This window comes from Anoplophora glabripennis, unplaced genomic scaffold, assembly GCF_000390285.2.
Source record: "Anoplophora glabripennis isolate ALB-LARVAE unplaced genomic scaffold, Agla_2.0 scaffold339, whole genome shotgun sequence".
NCBI classification, from domain to species: Eukaryota; Metazoa; Arthropoda; class Insecta; order Coleoptera; family Cerambycidae; genus Anoplophora; species Anoplophora glabripennis.
In genome coordinates this window covers 216,750-225,653 of record NW_019416451.1, presented here as the reverse complement: position 1 = coordinate 225,653, position 8,904 = coordinate 216,750, and the positions used below count along the sequence as shown (strand labels likewise).

The 8,904-nt window shown below is 33.5% G+C and overlaps 1 long non-coding RNA gene and 1 pseudogene across 1 annotated transcript; both read left to right on the top strand.

Annotated features, from left to right (window-relative positions):
* The first annotated feature begins 2,514 nt into the window (after positions 1-2,514).
* Positions 2,515-3,752, top strand: LOC111691549. The gene is made up of 2 exons (XR_002762974.1): positions 2,515-2,974; positions 3,071-3,752. It is a non-coding gene; the product is annotated as an uncharacterized LOC111691549 (long non-coding RNA).
* A 3,104-nt stretch (positions 3,753-6,856) lies between these two features.
* On the top strand, positions 6,857-8,121 carry LOC108908115 (annotated as a pseudogene).
* Positions 8,122-8,904: the final 783 nt, after the last annotated feature.

Genomic DNA, 8,904 nt, shown 5'->3' with positions numbered 1-8,904 from the left:
GGCCCCTCGAAGACGAAACGTCGGATTGCAAATGTGCATATTTTAAAATTCGTTTTGAAATAAAGCCAGAAAAAAATAAAAGGATTTTGCAAAATTTCAGATATCTCCGAAACTACCAGGAATTTTAAAACTTTCTAAACGGCATATTGTTAGGTATTAATAACACAACGTTTCTCTAATTTGAGCCACCCCGTATCTCTTACCGTTTCCTAGATCCTAAAGATATCCTTATTTTGGACATACTGTATATTACATTATGTAAACATATTTTTAAATCGTCCGCGTAAATTGAAATTAGCAAAAATTAAAACAACGATGGATACTTTTGACATAGATCATAAACAACAACGGTCCCAAATGTGATATTTGGATACCTGACAGGAACATAGAGGGAAGATTTGTAACCACTAATAGTTATTATCTGAAACCTGTTCAAAATATAAGAAGTAAACCACCTCAGTATGCACACTCATTAAAAATAATGTAGAGTATATTCCAATTAAATTTAGCGAATGCTTTGCTGAAATCAGTATACATGGAGTATTTGAATTAAATAAACATATGTATATAGTAAGCACATTAAAATTTATACTAGATATTTTTAATTTGCTAATTGCTAATATCTACATTTTATTTACATTTTTGTAATATCAAAGTTTCTGATGGCCCTGAAGATATTTTGTCGGCGAATTTTCATACTTCAACATGAGATTAAATGTCATGCATTTCTATTAATTGATACTACAGTACATTGTGTAACGAGTGGGGAAGGAAAGCGCCTAAATGGCGCTATGGCAACTTTTCCGAACGAGTTGCACATACTATTTTCTATCACAAGTGCAAGACGTTATGGGACCTATAGGCTGGAGCGTTGCGCTATGAAAATAACATCACGCTGTTGTACTATCTAGCACTTTCCGTGCACCTAACCCCCTACACTATAGGTCCCATAGCAAGCGCGCGTGATAGAAAAAAATTATTTATTTATTTATCAGATGTGATGTCCTATAGTAGATGTAGTAAGGTTCTAGAATGAAAGATTAATTAATTCAGATATAATCAGTCAATTTTAATACTCAGTACTAACTGACGTAAGAACATGATAAAATCTAGACGTGCTGAAAAAATGATAAGAAAGGAGTGCAAGTGATAGGACAGCTTGAAGACAATATTAAAAATCATGCTTGAAGTGTTGATTGTTAAGAATAACCTTAGGACCTGTTTTCTCTGCGTACTTACTTAAATAAATTTTACTCAAATATCTGTTTAAATAATATTTTGGATTCTTATGATATTTGTAATTGAAATAAGTTAAATTTTTGAATTAAAACATAATTATAATATTATTATTATATTATTATAACACCATTTATGCGCCAAAACAAGTATTACCAGAAGACCAGTGGAAATTTAGTAAAATATTATATACCTACAGTCTCACTCATTTCAAATGTAAACGCCCTTATGAAAAATGTATTTATAGACTGATTTAATTCTGGATTTATTTTTGATAAGTAGAGTCTAGAAAAATTCTATAATATCACATACCTGCATAGCATTTTAATTTATTTTCAGTTATCAAAACTTACTTTTTACTTTTTTTTGAGTCAAATTTTTTAATTTTTTATTTACAACATCACTACATCAGTGAATTCCCACAATGTGGTTTGTATCAATCAGCTTCCAAAGAAAAAATACTCACTGTTAATTGTACAATTAATATTAAAGATATTTAAGCAACATATAAATAAATATAATAAATATATAAAATGTTCACTAAAGTTCCTTAAAAGTGCAGTTCCAAACAAAAAAAAATAAGATTATGGCTAAATTTTTGTATATGTTCAAGGCTTATATGAAGGCTTTATACCTAATAGAATTTGACAATACAGTTTCACACTATCGTCATTTTCTAAAAGTGTGATGTTTATATATTTTTTTTATCTGTTAATATGTATCCTATTAACACCCATACTGAGAAAGAATGCTGAAAGGATGACGAAATAATCCCCAGTAAATTGTGGAAACAAAAAGATGTTTATAGCAGCTGTTTTTTATGTGATCAGTCTTTGTCAAGAGTGACCATTGAATATTTAACAATTTCAATATGTAAGGCATGTGTTTTTGTATTAATTATTTTTAAATATATAATTTTTAGTTTTTATTTTGGATCAATATATATTACTAGCTGTTTACTAGGTATGATCGTCGTATAATTCGATACTGGTTGGGGCATGTAGCCCATAGAATAGTTTCTTTATATGTAACAAAAGCCAGTCAGTTAGTTTGCGGAAAGATTTGGGATTTATCCACACGACAGTAAAATCAGACTCTTCTAGGCAACAAGTAGGTACTGACAAGGGTTTCAAGTAAATGTTAATGTCGCCAAATAAAGTCATTAAAAGGTGTTACGGTTTAATTTTGCGGTAGCGTAAATCATCACAATAGCGTTTAATCGCATTGTATCGCCTTCTTTGGTTACCTCGCTACCTTTGGTTCCTCGCGTTTGCCGCGGTCGAATTCCGGCCACCCGTATGCTTAGTCCGTTTTCAATTCGCGACAGTGGTACCACGGCCACTGAAAGGAATTTCTCCGTCGCGCGGTGTTCGTTCCCTCCCCCTACCAATTTCTGGTTTCCGTTCTGATTCTCGCTGTGACTGTCAAAGGCGAAATGGCTGCATGTTCTTTGATGGAAAATTTGTGCATTATTTGAAGCATCCGCAAGGGATACTTTTTCATCGAGGCTCTAAATAATTCTCTAGTGTAGTGTGGTTGTCTGGATACCGTATTTTCTCGTTTGATGGAGAATTAAACTATTTTGGGAAATAGACAGCACATTTCGACCTTACGAGCTGAAGGTACAGAAGTTGAGCCCGTTTTATTAATCGAAGCTATCAGTTTCCGTCAGTAGAAGGCCCTCGTCGAGAGTGGAGGTTCGACCTCCCTTCTGTGGAAAAAAACCCTTAGTAAAAAGGTAATTTTTCTTCTCATTATTTTCACCTAGTTATACAGAGCATGCAGTGTTCTCGTGATTTAGTTTTACCGTTATTACAACCGTATTTCTATACAGGGTTTTTTTTTCTGCTTCCTCTTTCATCACCTCCGTCCTTTGGTATGTTTATTTTCTGCCTCCCCACGTCGACTGTGACGAGTTTGATTATTGTTGGCGGAACCCCTGCTTGGTGAACTATCACCCATACGCCCCATGTGGTTTGGTGGACCTTGGCGCGGACGTCCTTCGATTTAGACAGCTAGAACTTCACCCCTCGATCCCGAGACAGGGCGACCCTGTACCAGTAACACCCCAGCAGTCATACCGAGTGAAAAAACTGATAAGTATAGCGAGTAGTTAAGGTTTTGTTGGCAACGTCTTGTTAATGTACTGTTTGTTCCTTTATATACCTAATTTGTCATTATTTACATATACGGAGTGTCTACCTTGCGAGACCCTCTCGTTAGTTATTGTTTGTGCCATTAGATACATTATTTGTCATTATTTACATTTACAGAGTGTCTACCTTGCGAGACCCTCTTGTTAATTACTGTTTGTGACATTATATACACCATTTGTCATTATTTACATATACAGAGTGTCTACCTTGCGAGACTCTCTTGTTAATTACTGTTTGTGACATTATATACATCATTTGTCATTATTCACACCTACAGAGTGTCTACCTTACGAGGCCATTCCGCTAATTAACCGTAGTATATTCTATTTATTATTCACTAATAAATTGTTTGTTGGGGAATTGCCTGGTTTTATTTCTCGAACAAGGAATATTCTTGAATAACTGTCTCAGCTCAAGCTTTGGTTTTTTTATGTTTATTTAGAGTCATCGTCTCGTCTGGGCAATTGGCTGGCCACCGCCAGGTAAAACGACCCTGAGGAGATCTAGTGAGAGAGAGCTAGTCTATACTAGGTCCTCCGGGCAGGCCTAGGATTTGACTTACCCTTTTTTTTTTTGCTACACTCTTTTGCCCAGTGTAGAACCTCCTGCTAGAGGGAGTCGTAGCACCACTTTGGTCAATTTCATACTCTTTTCCATTTAAAGGATTAATTTTTATTTAATTTAATTTTATATTATTATTTTTTTATTAAAATTAAATTAAATTTAAACAAACATTTTTTTTTGTTTAAATTACTATGAGCTTGTCCTTTTCCATTCCATAATTCGGGAAATTTTAGATTATTTACTACAGCAAATTGTAAAGCTATTTGTCTACATTTATTCGGTGTCACTCCGTAAAACATTTTAGAGCATTATAGTAAATACCCCGCCAGTGCGCTCTCCATTTGGTCTGAGGAAACCTGTCTTCGGTGTAAGCGGGAGTGCCTATGCACATTTCTCTGGCCTTCTTTACATAAAGTGCAAGTGTCTCGCCACGTTTCGAATAGCTGCCACATAGCGCAAACTTCCCCGATTGTTTAAAACATCTTCCACCGCCTGCCGTAAATCACCTTCAGGAAAGGTTCGTTCAGTTTTTCTTTTAAACACCTGTCCAGTGCGTCCTCAACTGATGTAATCACACATTTCTGGCCGTGAAATCTGAACCGAAAGTTGCATCTTTATAAAACATACATAAATATATCCCTACGAGTCACCATTGCATGCAAAAGGAACGCCACACACAAAACATTAAACTGTGTTACAGAAAAACCTTACCTTTGAAAGTTACATAAGAGGTATCAAAAAGTAAACAAACTCTGTAAAAGTCACAATTTTAGAGCGGCGGCCATATGCTTTTGTCAGCAGGTCTCTCGCAGTGTTACCAATATGTCCAACGATCGCGGCAGTAGAATTCACATTAGGGCAGGAAATTTGAAACTGTCCATTGTATCCCGGTGTCCAAAACATCTCCGGTCTCCTTACTTGGAGTTATTATAAAATGCAAGTTACTTCATCAACAGATTCATCTTACTCGCAATTAGAACCAATGGCTTGGGAAGAAACTAAATTGTTTATTAAACAAAACATAAAAGTTCCACATAAAGTTCCACAAATAAATAAAACTTTTTATGGTGAATTGCTAGTTTCTAAATGACGTGGATACTGATCTAGACCCAGTACATTGAATTTAAAATTTCTGAAGCACTATTACAAAAAGGAATATGCTGAGACTTAGCCGTCACTACACATCATTGTTGTTTCATTGCAGATGCCACTATGCGACTAAATACTTGACTATAGAGACATCAGATATGATTACTTTTGAGTAATCATGAGTACGGATTACTTTCAGTTTCAGTAAACTGTACTTTGAATTCGTAAGTTATAGACGATTAAATCAGTTTTAAAATAAAGAAAAATAGAACGTAAATATATTTTTTTATATTATGTATACACTTATGCATGTTTTCAGTCTTTTATAGGAAAGATTTTTTCTAAAATAAGTAGGTAAAAAAATATGGTTTACAAAACAAATAAAATTTATAAAGATATTAAATTGAAGTTGAATTGGAACGTAACAATATCTAACAGTAAATATCTATCTACATGAAGATAGACGAAGTCAATAGTGGTAACAATGAACAATATTTTATTTGGTAAGTATCTTTGATTATTTGCATTTTCGACATTCAAGCGATTCCTTCTTTCAGAGATTAATTGGCCAGCTTTTTAAAATATCCTCTGGGATGGTTCAGATATATTTTCTGTAGACCTCCACCATTCGAGGAAACTTTCTTTTCGATTGATTAAATGTTCTGCCAAATATTTAACTTCCACAGTTGTCGAAGCCTCTTATGAACTTTTGGCATCTCTTTGTGAATCAGAAGCTTGCCTCTGATTTTCTGATGTTAATAAATGAGCAAATTTTTCTATTTTTTCTTTGGCCATACTGATAACATTTTCTGAAATAAAAGCTTTGGTCTTAAATCGTGGATCCACTAGTATACAGCTACAGCGAGACATGAAATAATTGGTTTCAATGACAGAAAATCTGTTTTAATTTCATTTCCATAATGATCTGATGGTAACTTACCTTCTACAGTAACCATTGAACCCCTAATTTCATTAACTGCCAATGGTAAACCTTTTACAATAATGATTAATTTTGATACGTTACATGTTTTTCGGCACTCATTTCAGATGTTATATATTCAAATGGTTTTAATATTGCACAGAGTTCTTTTAAAACATTCCACAATAACCCTATAGTTACAATCATAGGTTGTTGAAGTTTTAATAGACTTTCAAACATACAGTATGTGGAATTCCTTCTAGTGATTACATCAATTTTTAATTTTAAAGGAATTGTACCTTCATGAATTTGTTTTTGAACGGAAAAAAATGTATTATCTGCTTTAGTACTTCTCTGAAAATATTCTACCGGGTCCAACGTTTATAATCTCTATAAACGTTGTACTGGGTCCATATCAATTTTGAGGTTAAACTGAATAACTTCTAAATAGGGTTTAGTGGGAATTCTCCAGGTTTTTTGGTCGCTTTATTTAGACTATATTGTTAGGACAACAATTTGGAAATACGAAATATTCTTGTTTTTTATGTTTGTGGGATAGTCGAGATAGAGCCAATCATTATAGAAAAAAAATTGGACAGACAGAATTTCTTTCCAGGCCGGTTCTGCAAATGTTTTAAACGATCCACTTGTTGATCGAAGTAACGTATTGCCTCCACCTCTTCATATCAGATTGGGCTTAATGAAGCAATTCGTTAAAGCTTTAGATAAAAAGGAAATTGCTTTACACTTACGGCCGATTTTTCAATCTCTGGTTAACTTGTGGTTAGTACTTTATCATGTGGAAAAGTTTTTCAACTGCCGGTTAAAATTGAAATCGCTGGTTATCTCCAGATCAAGGTAACCAAAGGATGAAGTGTAGGTAAACTAAGAAATGTACCGGTTAGTTAATAATCCTAACCTAAAATTATTAATATTTTGAATCAGTTTATTGTAATAGGTTATTAAATTTATAGTGGCTTTCATTATGGAGTATGAAGACTATGATGTAAACTCAGCAGTGATGAGGAACTTAGGCGCCCCAAAAGAATTCGACCGAGGAATAACCATTTTTAATATTGGGACGAATATGATTTTTTTTCAAGATTTAGAATCCATAAAAGAACTGCTGAAGATATTTTGCACGAAATAGATCATTTAATTAGATTTCCCACGAACAGGTAAGGAATTTTATTTTATTGTAGGTAGGTATAGCAAATACATTACCATTGATTTAACATATTTCTTATCTTTATACTATACTTTTTTTAGAAATAATTGCCTTTCTCCTGATATACAGTTATTAATGACATTACGATTTTATGTGAGAGGATCATTTTTAAATGTAATTGGTGATTTCTGTGGAGTACATAAAGCCACTGCTTCTAAGACAGTACGTAGAGTTAGTCGTGCAATAGCTTCATTGAGACAAAATTACATAAAAATGCCCCAGACCAATGAAGAAATTGTACAATCTAAACAATATTTCTACAATATTGCCAGATTTCCTAGATGCATTGGTGCAATTGATTGTACCCATGTTAACATCCAGTCTCCTGGTGGAGAAAATGGTGAAATTTATAGGAATAGGAAACAATTTTTTTCATTAAATGTACAAACCATTTCAGATCGTAATTTAAAAATACTTGATATAGTAGCACGTTGGCCTGGATCTACACATGTTTCACATATATTTCGTAATTCTGCAGTCTACAATGCGTTTGAAATGGGAAATTTTGAAAATAGTATTATTATAGGTGACAGTGGATATCCTACAAAACGTTATCTTCTAACACCATTACGAGAACCGAGAAATCATGCTGAAACTCTTTATAATGAATCTCACATCAGAACCCGGAATGTGGTTGAACGCCAATATGGGGTATGGAAAAGGCGATTTTCCTGTTTAGCTACAGGGCTAAGGCTACATTTGGATAATGTACAAGCTGTTGTCGTTGCTACAGCAATACTCCACAATATTTGCTATCAATGAAAATGAACCAGTTCCACCAGTGAATGAAGATTACGAGGCAGCAATCCATTTTGTTAACAATGTTCCTGGTAGGCTTATTGAGGAGAATGCAGGAAGAATAGATAATATAACACGTCACAATATTATATACAACCACTTTGCCCAATTATAAATTTTAAGATTTTTTATAATATATATTTCTCACTTCAATTAATCTGTAGTTTTTATTTATGCATCTTAGTTTTAGTATCCCATATTTGTTTATTTTCCAAGAAAATTTGTAACATCTATAAATAATACATATTCACAAATGATTTATTAAATGTGAAAAAAATAGAAAACAAAAATGAATTCGTATTTAAATAAATAATATAAACCTATAAAAAATTTAACAAAACACAACTAATTTTTTAATTAGCTAATCCATTAAATGATCTAAAATATGCAACATGTTTTCCTTGAGAGCTATTTTCTTTTTCAACAAATCGACCTTCAATATGTGTTCCTCTACAAAGGACCCCGCAATAATCTTATGGAAATTGGGTTTCTGTCAAATTGTCTGAATTTTTGATATATTGTAGATTTTGTCATCCTGAACAAAAGTCTCCATGGGCACAAAGTGCCAAAATGAACATTTTGGCAGCTACGGAGCTGCCAAAGCTCCCCTGACCCGTTGCAAAACTATTCATTTTCAATACTATTTACAGATGTTAAAAGCATATTTTAATTATTCTAATATATAGGGTAATGTTTTTGAGGTCACTGGATTCAACCCTCATGTCAGATTGGACAAATTGACCGTTGACAGCTGTCAATACACTGTCAACGAAGAATAGAAAAGTAAATATTCTCTTTTCACATTGAGAGTTTGGGCTTTTGAGGGAGCTGAATTCAATTCTCATGCCAGATTGGCAAAATTGACAGTTGACAGCTGTCAATTGACTGTCAACGAGGAATATAAAAGTAAATAT